The sequence below is a fragment of the Equus asinus genome, chromosome 28 (genome assembly GCF_041296235.1).
Source record: "Equus asinus isolate D_3611 breed Donkey chromosome 28, EquAss-T2T_v2, whole genome shotgun sequence".
Lineage (NCBI taxonomy): Eukaryota > Metazoa > Chordata > Mammalia > Perissodactyla > Equidae > Equus > Equus asinus.
In genome coordinates this window covers 6,274,335-6,297,067 of record NC_091817.1, presented here as the reverse complement: position 1 = coordinate 6,297,067, position 22,733 = coordinate 6,274,335, and positions in this window count along the sequence as shown.

Genomic DNA, 22,733 nt, shown 5'->3' with positions numbered 1-22,733 from the left:
GTGCAGGTTTCCAGCATAAAGCTTTTGAGGCTGAAAGAGATTAGAGAAGATAAACTTTCAAGGATTGTGAATCTCCTCCAAATGCTTAATGATGCTACAGAAAGGTAGACCGTTGCAAATAAATTAAGAAGAATACTACAAAGACAACGTGTTCCATGCTAAATTCATGAACCAAGGGAAAATGTTACCTTCTGTGAGGTTACTACTCATTACCTTCACGAATAATCACAGCAGGCCAGCTTCTTCCCAAGTTCAGGCAAAAGATTGGCCCAAAAGTAAAATTCAGGGCCAGTCATGTGTTCTGGTGTGTAAGAGCCCACGTTCCTAGTCTGTGGCCTGGGACTCATGGATTCGCATCACGGGTGCTGATCAGATTAGTAACATCAGGAGAGATAGATTTCATGGTATGGTGCGGGCAGAGATCATACATAAGTGGAAATTGTGAGCAGACCTTATACATATGCACCAGGAAAACAACATGAAAATATTGCAATCTATGACGCATCTGGTAGACTTCTCAAATACAGAATGGAGGAAGTGATGTGACTTGCATAGGTGGAATTGTTGGACTGCACAGGATGACAAGATCATTGAACATCAGAGGATTGGCTGGGCAACTTCAACTTGGGAGGGACTCGTGGACTTTTTCTGGGGAAAGTCTACATATTTGGCCATATCCACAAAATGTGACAGATAAAACCAAGGATAAACTTAAAGTAAAGAATTCAGTGTCTAGAGAGAATGTAGTAGACATTTAAAAGTCCAAAGATAGTTATAAACAGACAAGAAATCCAGGAAATGGAAAACTATCAGACTGGTATCAGATGGCTCTGAAATACTGTGTGCATGGAAGACGCCGGGACAACTGAGAAGTTTGAGGGTGTTTATGACATCACAGTGAACATGTCACTCAAGATGGCCTCATCTTTATAGTCTGAGGATTGTCCTAGGCTACAATACTCAAGTGAGAGATACCCTGAAAAGAATTTAAAAACAGAAACCAGCACTGAAACTTGAAGAGTTAGAATTGCCGCTGATGAAAGGGTTAAGAAAGAAGACATTGTGGAGAAGCAATAAATAACAGAGAGACAAGCACTGAGTGGAGAACATTGTTATCTACTCAAGTAGATGTGGAGGCCGTGCTGATTGAAGCTTTCAACTTGATTTGAAACCAGAGGCTGGACTTGGGTCTTATCAGACCTATGTTGTCCTTCTGCCTTAATCATAATCCCAAATCAAGACAGATCTCCTGAGGACATTGTAGAGAAGGGACGATGCTTCCCTTCCTATGCCCCTAGCACTCATTGAAGAGAAGTCTCACTTTCCATAGCTATGGCTTTACGGAGGCCCACTGGGTATATGCTAATTTGTCACAATACGTCTCTTTGAACCCTTGAAGGACTAGAACCCCGTCATGCTCCAGGTATATCGCATTGTTTGGCAGGGCTCCAGAAGTGTGCTGAGAATCACCCTTTTCCAGAGGGCTTCATTGCTTTGTGAGGGATGCCCTACCAGGCTAGTGTGCTCAGTTTGGCTCCAATGAAATACTCTCCCCCATCTCTTGGAGTAGAATGATTACTGATGACTTGTATTGACACCATGTGAAAGGAGGTTGTCTGAAAATTAGAGCATTACAATTATCTTTATAGAAAAATAAACATGAGGTTGTAAATCAAACAAATAACACACCTTATAGAAATACAGTAAGCCAGTATCTAGAAGTAATCTAGTGGAACGTTCAAGGATCGGGGGTCTAGATCGAAACTTCCCAAATCCAGGAATGAGACAGAAATGTATCTTACCTGGAACGGAATTCATCACATCTGTCTAATTTGTCTCGGGTACATTATGTTCATGAAGAAGGTTAACATGACAAACTAGAATTTGGAGTTTAAGATGTCAGAACGTCAGACCAACCAAGATGAACACGTTTTCTCCAGCTCACTTTGACTTAGGCTAGCATGAGAAAGATTGCAACAAGTGACCAATGTAAATTCAAAGACAACACCCAACAATGAAAAGCACTCACACGTAGAACATAGAACATAGAACATAGGGTGGTTAAAGAAATAGAAAATTGATACCTTGGGATGAAGGAGAACGGGCTGACAAGCATACCAAAGGTGGAAGTCTGAGAAAGACCACGATGATTATGCTATGGAAAAACAAAACGGGCTCAAAAGAAGTAAGGCAAACACAAATAACACCTGAATAATCCACAACGAAAGGTGTCAGACTTTAGACAGACTCTGCTTGAACTTTTGAAAGTCAGAAAGTGACACAAACCAAAAAACTGCAGCGAGGTAAAACCTGTGCTACCTGGAAAGGGTGGGTATGAGACTCCTCCAAACGTCCTATGAAACCCTGTGTCCATGAAGCTTGCCAGGAGAGCAGAGACACAATTATGACAAATTCTCTGACATCGCAGTTGACCAAAAATACAAACTGGCTACATCTACTCAGTGCCAGAGTTGGGCTGAAGTAGCCTATTTAAGTCACATTCCACTCAAATGCAGGTTGCCGAGGGAACATGAAGGGGGCTGGTCAGTAATGAATCGGGGAAGTCCACGCACTCTGAGTTGGCAGCCAGGAGTTGGCAGGGTAGAATCCTGGGGGTAAACCTCCTCACCGCTGGTACAGCCATTCTTGGGCGGGAGTGGGACGTAATGTAGAGGCAGATGAGAAGCGACATTACACAGAGCCACTGTTCCTCAGCAAATACAGGAGCATTTCCAGCAGATGTGAGCACAGTGATAAATCTCTTTCAAAAGGAAACAAATTAAAAGTTGCAAAGAATAGGAAAATTGAACCTCAATAAAAAAGGAAAAGGATGCCAGTAAGAAGAATAAGATACCTAGGAATAACCTCACCCCAACAGGTGAAAGCTCTGTAAACAGAAAACTAGCAAACCTTTGCAGAGAGAAATGGGAGAAGACACAAGGAAGCGGAAGGATATTCCATGCTCTTGAAATGGAAGAATTAACACACTTGAAATGTCCACACCGCATAGAGAAATCTCTTGATTCCATGCAGTGCCAGTCAAAGTTGCAGCAATATTTCTCACAGAGATAGAAGTGAGCATCCTAAAGTTCACATCCAGCAACAAAAGACCCCGAATAGCCAAAGGAATCCTGAGGAAAAAGAACAAAGCTCAATGTATCACACTTGCTGATTTCAACATATAGGACGAAGAAATTGAAATGGAAGAAGCGCAGGCTGGGATGCAAAACAGAGAAACAGAACCATGGAACAGAATCAAGAGCCCAGAGGTATAGGGACACATATATGGACAGCCCATTTTCGATCACGGCACCAAGAGGAGACAGTGGAGAAAGGAAAGTCTCTACAATGAATGGTGTTGGGAAGAGTGCAGAGTCTCATGTAAGACAAGGAGAGTAGACCATGGTGTTACACCAGGCACAAACATCAACTCGAAATGGATTAAAGTCTAGAATGTAATACTGGAAACCATGAGACTTCTGGAAGATAACGTAGGTAGGGTGCTCTTTGTCATTTTTCTTAGCCTCATATTTGGAAGAAGCATATCTGTGTGGGAAAGGGCAATAAAGGAAACAAGAAATAAATGGGACTACATCAAACACAAAAGCTTTTGCATAGCCAAGGAAATCATTGATTCAATGCAAAGACAGCACAACAACTGGGAGAGGATGTTTGCAAACCACACATTGGTGAAGGGGTGAATAGCCAAAAGATCCAATAAACTCATACGGCTCCACAAGAAAAAAAAAAAAAAACAAGCCCCATTAAAATCTGGGCAAAAGCTGGAAACAGATTTCTCCCAGGAAGATAGAAAGATGGTCACCAGGCTGTATGAAAACATGTTCATCATCATTAAGTCTCTGGTCAGTGCAAATCTGAAAGGCAATGAGATAGCAGCTCACGGCAGTCAGAATGGCTATAAGGATGAAGACAGGAAATAAGATTCGGAGAGGAGGTGGAGAGAAGAGAAGCCTCCTGCACTGCTGGAGGGAGTGTAAACAGGTGCAGCCACGACACGAAACGGTGTGGAATTGCCTTAGAGATTTCAGAATACATCGACCATATGATCCAGCTATTCCTCTGTGGTGTGTTTATCCAAAGAACTTGGAAACACTCATAAAGAGAGATCGGTGCACACCTCTATTTACCCTGGCCTTATTCCCGATATCCAAGACTTGGAAGCCTGCCTGGTGCCCATCAAGGGATGAATGGAGAAGGAAGATGGGCTATAGCCACACAAAGGCATAGCACTCAGCTATAGGAACGGATTCAGGCCAGCCATTTGTGACCACCAGAATGGCTCCTGAGGGTATTGGGGGAACTGAAAGAAGCCCCAGGGGTATGGTCAAATACCACAGGATCTCACATACAAGGAGAAGAGCAAGAACGGACCAAGAAACACGTATCACATGACAATGGATTGGCATTTCCCAGAGGGAAAGTGGGGCAGTGGCCAGAGAGAGAAAGTGTTGATTAGGCACAGATGTGTGGTTAGGGACAGTAATTAGGCTTACGTTGGTGAAGATGATGTAACCTACTCTGAAGTCTAAATCTATGTGGATGTAGATCTGAAAGCTATAGGTCATTATAATGTTGGGTTATGGCAATCAATTCACATAAAACCAAAACTCCCAAAAGAGATGCAGATGTACAACCGGAAGCTTTGGAGACAGAAAGAGGTTAGAGGAGATGAACTTCCAAGTATTGGTAATCACCTCAACATGCTCAATGATGCTACAGAAAGGTCGACCTTTGCAAAGAGTTGAAGAGGAATACTACCAAGAGAACATGATCGGTGCTAAACTCATGAACCAACAGAAAACTTTACCGTTCATGATGTTACTACTGATTCCTTCACGAATGATGGAAGCAGGACAACATCTTCACAGGCCAGGTCAAAGGTTGGTCCAAAAGTCCAATTCAGGCAACTTCCAATTGGGAGGGCCCCCAGGACTTTCTCTGAGGAAAGTCCACCCAATTTGGCATATACACAATGGATAAGATATAAAACAAGGGATAATCTTAAAGGAAAGGAACTGGTGGGTAGAGGGAATGTAGCATACCTTTCAAGTTCCACGAGAAAGTTAGCAACTGACAAGAAATCCAGAACAAGGAAAACTATCCTACCTGGAAAGATGGAGTCATCAGACTGATATGAGATGGCTCTGAAACACTCTGTGCCTGGAGGTTTTCAGGACAACTTAGAATTCTGAGGGTGTTTATGACGTCATGGTGAACGTGTCACACAAGATGGCAGCAAGTTTAGAGTCCGAGGATTGCCCCGGCTAGGATACCCACGTGAGAGATATCCAGAAACAGCTGTGGAGGCCGTGCTGATCGAAGCTTGCAACTTGATTTGAAACAAGAGGCTGGACTTGGGGCATATCAGACCTACGTTTTCCTTCTGCCTTACTCATAATCCCAAGTCAAGAATGATCTCTTGAGGACATTGAAGAGAACAATTGAGGCCTCCTTTCCTAAGCTCCTAGAATTCTTTGAAGAGAGGTCTCCCTTTGCATAGCTCTGGCGTCACGGGGTCCCACTGGCTACATGCTAATGTGTCCCAAGACATCTCTGTGAAGACTTAAAGGAATGGATGATTGTCATGCTTGTGGTGTATCCTTTGGTTTGGAGGGGTGTAGAAGTGTGCTTAAAAGCACCCTTTTCGAAAGGGCTCCGTTCCTGTGTGAAGGCTGCCCTCCAAGGCTACAGTGCTCAGTTGGGCTCCAATGAAATTCTCTCCCCCACCTCTTGCCATGGAAACAGTATTGATTTCTTGTTCTGACAACATATGGAATGAGGTTTGCTGAAAATTAGCACATTGTCATTATGTTTAAATAAAAATACACCTGCCAAAGTTCTGAATGAAAATCAAACCAGTAGGAAACCATGTAGAAATAAAAAGCCCAGTATCCAGACGTCATCTTGTGGAGCATTCAATGATCAGGGGTCAAGGTTGAAACTTCCCAAATCCAGAAAAGAGACAGACAAATCACTTACCTGGAGGGAGGAATTCATCAGATTTCTCTAATTTCTCTCGAAAACATAATGTCCGTGAAGATGGTTGTCGGGACAACCTCGAATCTGGAGTTTCTGATCTGAGAATCTCAAACCTACCAAGACGACCATGTGTTCTCAGGGCTAAGTGTCACCTGGGCTGGGATAGCAAAGATTCCTACAAGTGACCAATGGAAATTCCAAGACCACACCCAACAATCACGAGATGACTCACATGTCGGGCTACAGAACCTATGGTAATTAAAGACATACAAAACTCCTAACTTGGAAAGAAGGAGAACGCAGTGATAAGCAAATCGAACGGAGATATCTCAGCAAGACCATAACAAGTAGACTATAGAAAAGAAAAAAGCATCCCGGGAATATGGAGGCCAACAGAAATCAAAGCTGACTAATCCACAGTGAAAGACGTCAGTCATTAGACACACTCTGAACGTTTGAAAGTCTGAGAAAGTCACAACGCCAAAAACAGCAGCAAAGGTCAAACCTGGCCTAAATGAGAAGGGTGAGTTATGAGACTGCTTCCAGCGGGCTCTGAAAGCCTGTGTCCACGAAGCTAGACTGCACAGCAGAGGCACGATTCTGACAAATCACCCAACATCACAGTGGGTCAGAAAAGCAAGCTGGCCTCATCTGCACAGGGCCAGAGTTGGGCTCAAGTAGCATATTCAAGTCACAATCCACTCAACTGCAGGTTGCCAATGGAACATGAAAAGGGCCAGCCAGTGGGGCCATGGTGAAGTCTGCACATTCTGGTTCAGCAGCCTGGGGTCTTTGATGTGGAATCCTGGGGTGAGCCTCCTCACCGCTCATCCAGCCATTCGGGCAAGGCATCTGAGGTAGTGTAGTGGGAAATGGGAAGCGACGATAGACATCGCCATTCTTCCTCAGGAAATGCAGCTGCATGGCCAGCAGATGTGAGCACAGCCCTAAACTTCTGTCAAAACAAAACCTATTGAAAGTTGCAAAGAATAGAAAAACTGAACCTCAAAAAAGAAAGCATGCCAGTAGGAAGAAAAAGATATCTAGGAATAAACGTGGTCAAACAGCAGAAAGCTATGGAAACAGAAAACTTGCAAAGGTTTGGGCGAAGATATTACAGAAGACAGAAGGGAACGGAAGGCTATTCCATGCTCTTCCAATGGAAGAACGAACACACTTCAAACGTCAATACCGCATAAAGCAGTGTCTGGATTGCATGCAGTCCCAGTCAAAGTTGCAACAATCATTCCCACAGAAATACAAGACAGAATCCTAAAGTTTCTATCCAGCAGCAAAGGACCCAGATAGCCAGAGGAATCCTCAGGAAAACGAACAAAGCAGCAAGTCTCACACTTTCTGATTTCAACATATAGGACGAAGCCCTAGGTACGGAAACAGCACAGCCTGGCCCCCAAAATAGGCACACAGACTCATGCAACAGAACGAGATGCTGGAGGTCAACTCACACATCTACTGACAGAGCATTTTAGAACAGTGAGCCTAGAGGAGAAAGTGGAGAAAGGAGAGTCACACAAGAAATGGTGCTGAGAAGACTGCACACCAACAGGTAACACAATGAGAGTAGACCATGATGTTACACCAGACATACGCACGACCTCGAAATGGATTAAAGCCTTGAATGGAATACTTGAAACCGTGCAACTTCTAGGAGACAACCCAGGCAGCTTGCTCTTTGTCATCTGTCTTGGCTGCCTATTTGGAAGAAGCATGTGTCAGTGGGCAAAGGCAACAAAGGAAACAAAAAACAAGAGGGACTCCATCCAATGCAGAAGCTTCTGCCCAGCCAACGACTCCATTGACTCAATGCAAACACAGCACAACAACTGCGACAGGCTGTTGGCAAACCACACATCGGAGAAGGGGTGAGTAGCCAAAAGATCCAATGAACTCATACGTCATCACAGGAATAAAAACAACGAGCCCAATAGAACCTGGGAAAAAGATGGAAACAGACATTTCTCCCAGGAAGATAGGAAGATAGCCAACAGGCTGTATGAAAACATGTTCATCATCATTAAGTCTCTGGTCAATGCAAATCCGAACGGCAATGAGATAGCAACACACAGTGGTCAGAATGACTATGAGGATGAAGACGGGAAACAATAAGTTTCTCAGAGGAGGTGGAGAGTAAAGAAGCCTCCTGCACTGCTGTAGCAATGTGAACTGGTGCAGCCACTATGCAAAGTGGTGTGGAATTGCCTCAGAAATTTCTGAATCCACCTACCATATGATCCGTCTATTCCTCTGTGGCGTATATATCCAAACATCATGGAAACACTAATGCACAGAGATCGATGCACTGCTGTGTTCACCACAGCCTTACTCCCGATATCCAAGACTTGGAAGCGTCCGTGGTGACCATCAAGAGATGAATGGAGAAGGAAGATCGGCTATAGCCACACGATGGTATAGCTCTCAGCTGTAGGAATGGATGCAGTCCAGCCATTTGTGACCACCAGAATGGCTCCTGAGGGTCTTAGGGGAACTGAAGCAAGCCCCAGGGATAAGGTTGTATACCACAGGATCTCACGTACAAGGAGAAGAGGAAAAACGGAGCAACAAAAAGGTAGGACGTGACATGGGATTGGTAGTTCCCAAAGGGAAATGGATGCGGGGGTCTGAGGGAGAAAGAGTTGATTAGGCACAAGTGTGTGGTGAGGGCCTGTAATTAGGCTTACAGTGGTGAAGATGATGTAACCTACACAGAAGTCTAAATCTATGAGAATGTAGATGTGAAAAGCTATAGGATGTTATAATGCTGGGTTACAGCAATCAATTCACATAAAATCAAAACTCCAAAGAGGGGTGCAGATTTACGGCCTAAGCTTTGGAGGATGAAAGAGATTAGAGAAGATGAACTTCCAAGGATTGGTAAGCACCTCCAAATGCTTAATGATGCTACAGAAAGATAGATCTTAGCAAAGAGATGAAGCGGAATACTAGCAAGAGAATATGTTCCGTGCTAAACTCATCAACCAAAGGTAAATGTTACCGTCATTCATGTTACTACTGATTCTCTTCACGAATAATCGAAGCAGGCTAACATCCTCCCAAGATCAGGCCAAAAGTTGGTCCAGAAGTCAAATTCATTGGCGGACCTGTGATGTAGCAGGTAAGTGCCCACGTTCCGCTTGGGCGGCCTGAGCTTCACAGGATAGCACCACGGTTGTGGATCAGATTACTAGCATTAGGAAATCCAGATTTCACGGTGTGGTGGGCACAGAGATCATAAAGAAGTAGAAATGGTGAGGGAAACTGAGCAATACGCACCAGAAAAAGAACCATGAGAATATTACAATCTATGAACGCATCAGGTACACTTCCCCAAATGACAAAGGAAGGAATCATATGACTTGCCTGGTGGAATTGTCAGACTGCTAGGAGATGACACGATAAGTGTGCATCAGGGGATTGCCTGGGCAACTTCAACTTGGGAGGGAGTCCATGACTTTTTCTGGGGATAGTCCACCCATTTCACCATACCCACAAAAGATAAGAGATAAAATCTTTGATAATCGTAACGGAAAGAGACTGGTGTGTAGAGGGAATGTAGTAGACCTTTCAAAGTTCGAGGAGAAAGTTAGAAACCGTCAAGAAATCCAGAACAAGGAAAACTATCCTACCTGGAAATGGGGAGTGGTCAGACTGGTATGCGATGGCTCTGAAACACTGTGTGCATGGAGGTTGTCAGGACAGCTTAGAATTCTGAGGGTGTTTATGAACATGTCACCCAAGATGGCCACATCTATACAGTCCGACGATTGGCCGTTGTGTGGCTATAGATCATCTTCCTTCTCCATTCGTCACTTGATGGGCACCACGTAGGCTTCCAAGTCTTGGATATTGGGAGTAAGGCTGTGGTGAACAGTGGTGCATGGATCTCTGAGCATTAGTGTTTCCAAGTTCTTTGGATATATATGCCACAGAGGAATAGCTGGATCATATGGTAGATGGATTCTGAAAATTCTAAGGCAATTCCACAGCACTTTGGGTAGTGGCTGCACCTGATTACACTCCCCCCAGCAGTGCAGGATGCTTCCCTTCTCTCCACCTCCTCTCCTAGACTTGTTGTTCCCTGTCTTCATCCCTATAGCCATTTTGACCACAGTGAGCTGCGGTCTCATTGCCGTTCGTATTTGCATTGCCAAAGACTTGATGATGAACATGTTTTCATACAGCCTGTTGGCCATCTTTTATCTTCCTGGGAGAAATATCTGTTTCCATCTTTTGCCCAGGTTTTATGGGGATCGTTGTTTTTTTACTGCGGAGACATATGAGTTCATTGGATATTTTGGCTAATCACCCCTTCTCCGATGTGTGGTTTGCAAACATCCACTCGCAGTTGTTGTGCTGTCTTTGCATTGAGTTGGAGTCGTTGGCTGGGCAGAAGCTTCTGCATTGAATGGAGTCCCACTTGTTTCTTGTTTCCTTTGTTGCCCTTGCCCAGTCACACATGCTTCTTCCAAATAATCGGCTAAGCCAGACGGCAAAGAGCAAGCTGCCTGCGTTTTTCTTAGAAGTTGCACCGTTTCAAGTCTTCCATTCAAGGCCTTAATCCATTTTGAGGTGGTGTGTGTGGCTGGTGTAACATTATGGTCTACTCTCATTGTGTTACATGTGGCTGTGCAGTCTTCCCAGCACCGTTTCTTGTCGAGACTCTCCTTTCTCCACTGTCTCCTCTTGGCTCCTTGGTCTAAAATGGGCTGTCGATATATGTGGGAGTTGACCTCTGGGCTCTCGATTCTGTTCCTTGTGTCTATGTCCCTCTTTTTGTGGCCAGCCTTTGCCGTTTTGGTACCTAGCATTTCGTCCTACATGTGGAAATTCGAAAATGTGGTACTTGCAGCCTTGTTCACTTTCCTCAGGATTCCTTTGGCCGTTCCTGCTCCTTTGTTGCTGGATAGAAACTTTAGGATTCTCTCTTCTATTTCTGTGGGAAAGATTGCTGAAACTTTGACGAGGCTTGCATGGAATCCAGAGATTGCTTTATCCAGTACGGACGTTTCAAGTGTGTTCGTTCTTCCATTCGAAGAGCGTGGAATAGACTTCCGTTTCCTTGTGTCTTCTTTAATTTCTTTCCGCAAAGCTTTCCAGTTTGTTGGTCCTTGTTTGTCTCTTCTCCTTGTAAGTGAGCTCCTACGGTATTTGAGTTTCTCCCTGCGAGCTGTTTCACTTCCAATGAAACCGTCAGGAGCCATCCTTCTGGTCACTAATGGCTGGATTCTCTACTTTGTTATGGCTCAGAGATATGCCATTGTGTTCATAAAGTCCAGCTGCCTTCTCCAATCTTCCCTATCTATTCTTCCTTCTGCCTTGATGGGCATCAGGGCGGCTTTCAAGTCTTGGATAACAGGAGTAAGGCCAGGGTGAACACAGGGGTGCACATATATCGGTGCATGACTTTTTCCAAGGTCTTTGGATAAACACGCCACTGAATAATAGCTGGATCATATGGTAGATGGATTCTGACATGTCTGAGGCAATTCCTCAGGGCTTTGCATCGTGGCTGCCCCAGCTTACACTCACAGCAGCACTGTAGGAGTCTTCCCATCTCTGCAGCTCCTCTCTGACACTTGTTTCCTGACTTTTTATCTATAGTCATTCTGACCACATTGAGCTGCTATCTCACTGCCGTTTGGATTTCAACTGCCCTGAGTCTTAATGATGATTAATATGTTTTCATACACCTGTTGACCATCTCTATCTCTTCTTGGGCGAAATCTCTGTTTCCACCTACTGCCCAGGTTTTAATGGGCTTATTTTTTTCTCTCTTGTGGACCCATATGAGTTCAGTGCATCTTTTGGCTATTCACCCGTTCACCGATGTGTGGTTTTCAAACATCCTCTCCCAGTGGTTGTACTGTCTTTGCATTGAGTCGATGGTTTCCTTGGCTGGGCAGAAGCTTTTGCGTTTGATGTAGTCCCATTTGTTTCTTGTTTCCTTTATTGCCCTTGCCCAGACAGAAAGGCTTCCTCCAAATAGGAGGCTAAGACAGATGACAAAGAGCAAGCTGCCAGCGTTTTCTTCCAGAAGTCTCATGGTTTCCAGTCTTACATTCAAGATTTTAATCCATTTTGAGTTGGTGTTTGTGCCTGGTGTAACACTGTGGTCTATTCTCCTTGTCTTAGGGGAGGCTCTGCAGTCCTCCCAGCACCACTTATTGTAGAGATTTTCCTTTCTCCCCTTTCTCCTCTTGGCGCCGTGGTCGAAAATGGGCTGTCCATATAGGTGTGCATATCCCTTTGGGCTCTTGATTCTGTTCCATGGTTCTGTGTGTCTGTTTTGCATCCCAGCCTGTGCCATTTCCATTCCTAGTTCTTCGTCCTCTATATTCAAATCAGAAAATGTGATACATTGAGCTTTGTTCTTTTTCCTCAGGATTACTTTGTTTATTTGGGGCCTTTTGTTGCTGGATGTAAACTTTAGGATGCTCGCTTCTATCTCTGTGAGAAATATAGCTGCAACTTTGACTGGGATTTCATGTAATCTAGAGATTGCTTTAGCCGGTGTGGAGGTTTCCAGTGTGTTAATTCTTCCATTTCAAGAGCATGCAATATCCTTCCGCCTCCTTGTGTCTTCTCCCATTTTTCTTCTGCAAAGGTTTGCTAGTTATCGCTTTACAGAGCTTTCACCTGTTGGGGTGAGGTTGTTCGTAGGTATCTTATTATTCCTACTGGCATTTTTTTTGAGGTTCAATTTTCCTATTGATTGCAACTTTTAATTTGTTTCCTTTTGACAGAGGTTTATTGCTGGGCTCACATCTGCTGGAAGTGCTCCTGTATTTGCTGAGGAAGAATGGACCTGTCTCACGTTGCTTCTCATCTGCCTCTACACTCCCTCCCACGCCTGCCCCAGAATGGCTGGACCAGCGGTGAGGATGTCTGCCCCCAGGATTCCACACAGCCAGTGCAGGCTGCTGACCCAAATCCCGCGGACTTCCCCAGTTCTCCACTGCCCGACCCCTTTCAAGTTCCCTTGCAACCTGCAGTTGTGTGGAATGTGACTTAAATAGGCTACTTCAGCCCAATTCTGGCACTGAGTTGATGTAGACGGTTTGTATTTTTGCTCAACTGTGATGTCAGAGAATTTGTCATAATTGTGTCTCTGCTGTCCAGGCAAGCATCATGGACACAGAGTTTCAGAGCAGGTTTGGAGCAATCTCAGACTCACCCTTTCGAGGTAGCCCAGGTTTTACCTCGCTGCAGTTTTTTGGTTTGTGACTTTCTGACTTTCAAAAGTTCAAGCAGAGTCTGTCTAAAGTCTGACATCTTTTGTTGTGGATTATTCAGGTGTTATTTGTGTTTGCATTCCCTTTTCTGAGCACATTTTGTTTTTCCATAGTATAATCATCATGGTCGTTCTCAGATTTCCCCCTTTGGTATGCTTCTCAGTCGGTTGCCCTTCATCCCAAGGTATCAATTTTCTATTTCTTTAAGCACCCTATGTTCTATAGACCTACGTGTGAGTGCTTTTCATTGTTGGGTGTTGTCTTTGAATTTACATGGTCCTGTGTAGCCATCTTTGCCATGCTAGCCTTGGTGAAGATGAGCACTGAGAACACGTGTTCATCTTGGTTGCTCTGACATTCTGAGATCTTAAACTCCAAATTCTAGGTAGGCATGGCAACCTCCTTCATGAACATAATGTAGCCGAAACAAATTCGGCAAATCTGCTGAATTCCGCTCCAAATAAGATACTTTTCTGTCTCATTTCTGGATTTGGGAAGTTTCAATCTTGACCCCCATCCTTGAACGTTCCTCTAGATTACGTCTAGATACTGGCTTACTTTATTTCTATAGGGTGTGTTATTTGTTTGATTTACATCCTCAGCTCTGGCAAGTTTATTTTCTATAAAGATAATTGTAATGTTCTAATTTTCAGCCAACCTATTTACATATGGTGTCAATACACGTCATCAATAATCATTCTACTCCAAGAGATATGGGGATAGAACTTCATTGGAGCCAAACTGAGCACACTAGCCTGTTACGGTGGCCCTCACAAAGCAATGAAGCCGTCTGGAAAAGGGTGCTTCTCAGCACATTTCTGAAGCCCTGCCAAACAATGAGACATACGCAAAGCATGATGGGGTCCATTCCTTCAAGGGTTCAAAGACATATCTTGTGACACATTAGCATGTACCCTTTGGAGCTCCGTAATGCCAGAGCTATGGAAAGTGATACTTCTCTTCAATGAATGCTAGTGGCATAGGAAAGGAAGCATCAATCATTCTCTACAATGTCCTCAGGAGATCACTCTTGATTTTGGATGATGATTAACACAGAAGGAAAATGTAGGCCTGATAAGACCCAAGTCCAGCCTCTGGTTTCAAATCAAGTTTCAAGCTTGAATCTCCATGACCTCCTCCTATACTTGAGTAGATCACAGTGGTCTCCACTCAGTGATTGTCCCTCTATTATTGTATCTTCACAATGACTTCTTTCTTACCCGTTTAATCAGCGTGTATTCTATCTCTTCAAGTTTCAGTGCCTGGTTTCTGTTTTTAAATTCTCTTCTGGGTATCTCTCCCTTGAGTATCAGTAGCCTAAGACAATCCTCGGACTATCAACATGAGGCCATCTTGGGTGACATGTTCACTGTGATGTCCTAAACACCCTCAAACTTCTCAGTTGTCCTGGCATCTTCCATGCACACAGCATTTCAGAGCGATCTCATACCAGTCTGACTACTCATGCTTTCCAGCTAGAATAGTTTTCCATTTTCTAGATTTCTTGTTGGTTTCTAACTTTATCCTTGAACTTTTAAACGTCTAGTACATTCTCTCTAGACACTAGTTTCTTTACTTTAAGTTTATCCTGGGTTTTAGCTGTTACATTTTGTAGATATGGCCAAATGTGTAGACTTTCCCCAGAGAAAGTCCTCGAGTCCCTCCCAAGTTGAAGTTGCCCAGCCAATCCTCTGATGTGCAATGATCATGTCATCTCGTGCAGTCCGACAATTCCACCTATGCAGGTCACATCACTTCCTTCATTTTGTATTTAGAGAAGTGTACCAGATGTGTCATAGACTGCAATATTTTCATGTTTATTTCCTTGTGCGTATCTATAAGGTATGCTCACAATTTCCATTTATTTTTGATCTCTGTCTGCACCATACCATGAAATCTATCTTTCCTAATGTTATTAATCTGATCAGCACCCATCATTGACTCCATGAATCCCAGGTCGTCCACTAGGAACGTGGACACTTACACACCAGAACACATGGCTGGACCTGAATTTTACTTTTGGACCCATCTGTTGCCTGAACTTGGGGAGAAGCTGCCCTGCTTTGATTATTCGTGAAGGTAATTAGTAGTAACCTCACTCATGGTAACATTTTCCCTTGCTTCATGAGCTTAGCACGGAACACGTTCTCTTCGTTGTATTCCTCTTAATCTATTTGCTATGGTCTACCTTTGTGTATCATCATTAAGCATTTGGAAGAGATTCACAATCCTTGGAAGTTCATCTTCTCTAACGTCTTTCAGCCTCAAACGCTTCATGGTGCAAATCTGCATGCCTTTTTGGAAGAGTACTGATTATGTGTTTTGAAAACATATGTGAGGAAGTTGGCTGAAAATTGAAACATTACACATATTTAAAGAAAAATAAACATGCCAGAGCTGAGGATGTGAATCAAACAACTAACAATCCCTACAGAATTAAAGTAAAGCAGTCCTTAGACGTAATCTACTCTAACGATCAAGTTCGAGCCTTCCCAAATTCAGAAAAGAGACATGAAAATATCTTACCTGGAGAGAAGAATTCATCAGGTTTGTCTAATTTGTCTCAGAAACATTATGTCCATAAGTTGGTTGGCTGGACAACCTAGCATTTGGAGTTTCTGATCTCAGAATGTCAAACCAACCGAGATGATGATGTGTTCTCAGTGCTCAGTTGGATCTAGGCTAGGGTAGCAAAGATTCCTTCTAGTGAACAATGGGAATTCAAAGACAATACATAACGATCACAAAAGCACTCATGCATCGGCCTACAGAACATATGGTGATTAAAGAAATACAAAATTAATAACTTGGAATGAAGGAGAATGGACTGATAAGCATACCTATGAGAGAGAGCTGAGAAAGAAAAAGACGATTGATGTGGATTAAGGATTGAAAATAGTCTTTTTGTCAGAGTTGTTGGTATTTGCATAGGATGCAGGCATTCAGACTGGGTTTTCTAGTCATATTAGTTCACGTTGTCTGTTAAATTTGTCAACAAAACAATAGCTTTAAATGATGACCAGTTTTGTCCAATGCCTCATGAGGTTTCTGTAGGTAATCTGAACATAATAGTTGGAAATAAATGGTTTATATACATAAAACTCATAAAAATGAGTACAATAACTTTCATGATCAGTATACTTGTTGAAAAAAAACAGCATCAAAATTCTTTTTGGTAACAATCTTGAGTTATGCCAAGTTAAGTTAAATGATAAAAATCTGAATATCTGGGTTGTTTTTGGATTGGATGTAACACTGAAACATTATTAATAAACATACTTAAGTTATCTACTTTTGGCTTCTTATTGAAGAGGCTAAAAGCGTTTGGGTGTATAAAAAGCATGCCTTGTGTTTTATTGTAAAGTGGTGTGTTTCTAAAGTTATGAAGTGTTTAGAATGCTGATATAAAAGTCGATTCATAACTGTTTGCCTTTTTAGTGTTTACTACGTCTGTTAAGGGTTAAAAGTTCTAATTAACCTATGGAATTAAAGCTACTGGAAATTACTAAGGAAAAGAGCTCATATTCAAGGAAGTTAACGTCTACGCTTTCAGTAAAAACGGTATAAAGAATGGAAATATTTATGTTTGATGCGTTAAGAAAGATAAATGCGTCCTAATGTACTAGAAAGGAAAAAAGAAAGAGTTTGGGACAAAATCTGAAACCAAAAAAGAAAGTTTTAGAAGGTTTGTGAAGGAGAAATTCTGAAAGGAGTTTTATGCCTGGTCACGTAGACTAAAGTAAGTTCAATTAAGTGAATGAGTTTGAATGTTAAAAATAAGTAGGTGCAGAAATTCAAATTTGGTTTTCTTTAAAAGGATAAATGTTCTTGAACCTTTGATCTGCTCTTGATAAGGAGGTAATGAAAGCTGTTCCTTTGAGTAAGTCTACCCAAGAGACAAATCTGTTTTGTGAAAATAATGACTGAGGTCAGTCTTAAGATTTTTGACTCTTTCTGTTATCACTGAACATTGTTTCACAGTGAGTATTGTTTCCTATTTGAAGAAGCATTTTAAAAACTTTTTATATGTTTTAACAAACTTCTCTCTCAAAAATATTCAAATCCTGAATGAAGTCTTTCTTTTAACCTGGTAGACAGAAGAATGATTACTCTGAGGATTTTCAGAGGGCCCCTGAGACTTCTCAAATAAATTTGCTCTCTCTTCCTATAAGGAAGAAAATACTAAACTAATTAGGCTTATTTGGTCTATTAAATTACATGGGAAACATTGGGAAATAAGTGATGATAGATCTTCTTAGGTGGTATTAGATGGGTAAATGTTATTAATATAGATGTCTTAAAATTATATAGCATTCCTAGAATTCTGATCTGTCCTGGTTATCAGTCATATGTCCAATTATTATCTGGAAGTGTTATATGTCACAGGAGTAGCCAAGTTTCTTTGTCAATTGCCCTTTTGTTTCCTTTGCAAATTTGCAGTCCGAGAAATTTCTGGAAAGGATTGTGACACAGAGGATCTAATCTACAGATTTCTGATAAACTTTCAGATTGTAAAACTAAACTGATTAAGAAATTACAGAATTCTAACAGAAACTAAGCTCCTCGATCTGCTGACAGAAGATTCAGCTCAAGACTTGATTATACAGGACTGTGTGAACTGATGAGGATGATTATAATTTTTTAGGACTTCTGTTTGAAATATTGTTGAGTTTTGCTGTGTTGTTTTGTTTTCTCATAATGAGGGATATCTTTTTCTCTTTTCTCTTATGCTAACTTTGACTTACAGCAATTTGGTGAAATTATACCTTTATGAGCAAAACTGAAACTTTTATCTTTTTCTCCCTATCTTATCCCTCCGGAACTGGGAAACACTTTGTGACTGAGTATAGTTATTTGGTGACAATATTTGTATAAGTTCCATAAGAATCTGTTCTCCTTATAACAGGACACATTGGTTATACTACCAAGGCTTTGACTGGAATGTCATATTTGAAACATACAGGCTCAGATATGACAAGACAGCATTTCAGGAACAAAGATTGGACTTTCTGGAATACAGCCACTTGGAAACATGGGCCTGGTACCTTGTTTACAGAGATTCTGGCAATCTCACCCGGTAAGTAAGGAAGCTTGCTTATCTGACAGGTGTAAGAAACCTCCAAATATTCTGGGGGAACTCAAGGAGAACTCCACTCAAATCTGTAAGTACTGCAGGCAAAATCTGATGACAAGTCCTTGGCTTGGCTTTTCTGGCCTCGAGAGGCCTTCACAGTTCAATCTGAGATTCGTCAGAAAAAATTCTAGCAAAGGAGATTTTAAAAAGCCTGTAGGAGAAATTACTATTCTTGCTGCTGATATGTAAATAATTGGAGAAAGTTGTCTTGAAACTGCACTTTATTTCAAAACCAGTTAATCCTAATTTGGCTATCTTTTGTAAAAATGAGGGTGATTTAAGAGACAAAAATTATGTTTCTGTAGAAGCTATAATAGGCATTCCTCGATACTAGATTCTAGCTGTTTTCTTTGGCAAGATTCATCTATTACTAATCGTAATGTCTACTTGTTGCCATCTATGTCTGACACCTGGGAGTTCCCTGGCCATCATCAAACATTTTCCTTCAATACTACTGCCCAAATGCTAACTAGATTTGCCTTGTCATAGGTGGATCCTAAACAACAAGTTCCAAATGTAAAGTCCCCAACTTATTGATACGCATAGGATGGACAATATCAAATTTGGGGTGAATATATTTGGTTCACTCCTACTCGTGGTCAACTCAGTCAAAGGTCACTCTCTGTTGGGAACAAACCAATCACGCTTGTGATACATCACCTATTAACACCTGACCGATGGGAAAAATTCGCTGTTCTACGTGTTCTCATATCATAGGCTTAAAAAAATACTGATTGGTTTGGGACTGACTAGGATAGATGGCCCCGCACACATTTGTTAGCCCCTAATTGTGCTCAGTGGCTATGTGGCTCCAATTTACAGCCTTGGCTGCCACCTGGATGGATTGGATGATGCACCCTAGGCTTTATCTGGATGCAAGGTACAACAAGATTTGCTATATCTCCTCCTGCTAACCTACCTAACTTGCAGCAACGCTGAACCAGCTGTGTCTTCCACTGGTGTGACCATCTTTCCTCGATTTTCCTTCCCTCATTAGGAATCCAAAATGTCGTCTTGCACAGGGAAGTCCTAAACAAATTTATTATGAGGGCATTACATGACTCAATTAGAAGTATCCCAAATGTGAAAGGCAGTCCTCCAAATCCAAATGGCACTGGATGTCTTGACAGCAGCACAAGAGCAGCACTGTGCCATTATAAAAACTGAATGTTGTGTCCATATTCTTGACTACCATCAAAATATTTCTGGCTTCCTATCCCCACCACCAAATTAAATCCTTGTCTTATCAACCCTAACTCTAAACGATTGGTTGAACTCCTAGTCCGGATCAGTTTTCTGTACTACTTCAAAACCTTATTCATTGGGTTAAACATACTGCTTGTATTTCTTATGATAATTTGTTATCTGTTTTGTTGTTTGTCTTCCGCATGTCAAAAATGTTTCACCTCGTGGACCACCTCTCGTCAAATGATTCTCTTGTCTCCAGAGGCTCTGTATACCTTGTCAGCCTTGAACACCATGGGTGAAGCCTTACGGTCCACTGAACTTCTTACCTGTGCCTATGGTCCCATTTAGGGACAGCTCTATGACCTTGTACAGCCAAAGTAGTCACAGAAGACAGACCATCGTCCATATCCCCAAAGATTTCCGGTCCAAATGGGTTCAGGGGGGTTTATGATGTGGATTAAGCCGGCCACAGCTAGAGAAACCCAAGGTGACCTGGCCTACATGCCAAACTATGTGACCAGCTGGATTTCTTTATGGTATGAATTAGGGCTGAGAAGCCAGGAAGAGAAGCCCAGGGCATCATCACGTACATGCTGATCTATATTGCCAGATTTGTATCTAAAGTTATATGACTGCACAATAACCAGACCCATTCTGCACTGAAATCATTTAAAGATATTTTACATCATCATTTCTTTTTCCAGTAAAAGTAAGTCATGTACCCATGCCTTATAAAATTCGCTGTAACCCTTAACTCAGGGCAACAGCAGGAGCTCTGACTGCCCATGGGTCCTGTCCCCATGCTATCCCGTACTATTCTCTAAATAAAAGAGCACCAATGCCAGACCTTTAGATTCCAAGAAATCTTTCATTCGAGTCTTCAGCACGCCGAGCCCCTATCAACGATTATACCATGGAAAAGAAAAAATGGTTCAAGAAAATGGAAGGCACACAGAAATCCCACCTGATTAATGCACAATGAAAGACGTCAATTTTGGACATACTCTGAACGTTCTAAAATCAGAGAAAGTCACAACTTCAAAAACTGCATTGAACGTCAAACCTAGGTTAACTGGGAAGGGTGAGTTACAAGACTGCTAAAATCGGGCTCTGAAAACCTGTGTAGATGAAGTTTGCTGGAATAGCAGACTGACAAATCCTCTGACATCACAGTGGAGAAGAAAAACAAACTGGTCTCATCTACACAGCGCCAGAGTTGGGCTCAAGTAGCATATACAAGTCACATTCCACTCAACTGCAGGTTGACAATGAAACATGAAAGGTGCCACCAGTGGCCCAGTGGTGAAGTCGGCATGTTCTGGGTCGGCAGCCCGGGGCCGGACACGTGGTATCCTGGGTGTGAACCTCCTCACTGCTGGTCCAGCCGTTTTACAGCAGGCGTCCGAGGTAGTGTTGAGGCAGCTGGGAAGTGATGTCAGACAGCATCACTCTTCCTCAGAAAATACAGCAGCATCGCCTGCAGATGTGAGCACACACATAAACATATGCCAAAACAAGATCAATGAACAGTTGCAAAGAACAGAAAAAATGAACCTCAAAAAAAAATGCCAGTAAGAACAAAAAGATTTCTAGTAATAAGCTTAGCCAAACAGCTGCAAGCTATGGAAACCGAAAGCTAGCTAAGCTTTGTGGAAAGAAATTCCAGAAGACACAAGCAAACGGAAGGGTATTCCGTGCTCTAGGAATGTAAGAAGTAAAACACTTGATACTTCCGTAATGGATAAAGCAATCTCTGGATTCCATGCAATCCCAGTCAAAGTTGCAGAATCTTTCCCACAGAAATAGAAGAGAGAATCCTAAAGTCTCTATCCAGTGAAAAGGGACGCTGAATACCCAAAGGAATCCTAAGGGAAACAAGCAAAGCAGGACGTATCACACTTTGTGATTTCAACATGTAGGATCAAGTGCTAGGTACCGAAACGGTACAGTTTGGTCTCAAAAACAGGCAAACAGACCAATGGAACAGAATCCAGAGCCCAGAGTTCAACTCACTCATATATGCACAGCACATTTGCACTGAGGAAGGCAAGAGGAGACAGTGGAGAAAGGAGAGACTAACAGAAACAGTGCTGGGAAGACTGCAGAGCCACATGTAACACAATGAGAGTAGACCATGATGTTACACCAGACACACACACCTTCTCAAAATGGATTAAAGCCTTCAACAGAAGTCTTGAAACCGTGAAACTTTCTGGAGGAAACACAGGCAGCCTGCTCTTTACCATCTGGCTTAGCCGCCTATTTGGAAGAAGTATGTGTGACTGGGCAAGGGCAACAAATGAAACAAGAAACAAACGGGATACCATCCAATGCAGAACCTTCTGTCCAGCCAAGGAAACCATCTACTCAATGCAAAGACAGCACAACAACAGGGAGAGGATGTTTCAAACCACACATCGGAGAAGGGCTGAATAGCCAAAACATCCAATGGCCACACACGTCTCCACAAGAGAAAAAACAACAAGCCCATTAAAACCTGGGCAAAAGATGGAAACAGAAATTTACCCCAAGAAGATAGAAGGTTGGGAAATAGCTATATAAATACATGTTCATCATCGTTAAGTCTAAGGCCAATGCAAATCCAAATGGCAATGAGATAACAGCACATGTGTTCAGAATGGCTACAAGGAACAAGAGAGGAAACAACAAGTGTTGGAGAGGAGGTGGAGAGAAGGGAAGAGTCCTGCAGAGCTTGTGGGAGTGTAAACCAGTGCGGGCACTACGTAAAGCCATGTGACATTACCTCAAAAATTTCAGAATCCATCTACCATATGATCCAGCTATTCCTCTCTGGCGTGTTTATCCAAAGACCCTGGAATCACTAAGGCATGGAGATCCCTGCACTGCTTTGTTCACCACAGCCTTACTCCCGATATCCAAGACTTGGAATCCTCCCTGGTGCCCATCAAGGGCTCTTGGAGAAGGAAGATGGGCTATATCCACACAATGGCATAGCACTCAGCTGTAGGAAAGTGTGCAGTCCAGCCATTTGTGACACCAGAATGGCTCCTGTGGGTATGAAGGTGACTGAAACAATCCCCAGGGAGAAAGTCAAATACCATAGGATCTCACTTACAAGGAGAAGGTTAAAACAAGGAGCAACAAACAGGTAGCATGTGACAGGGGATTCGTGGTTCCCA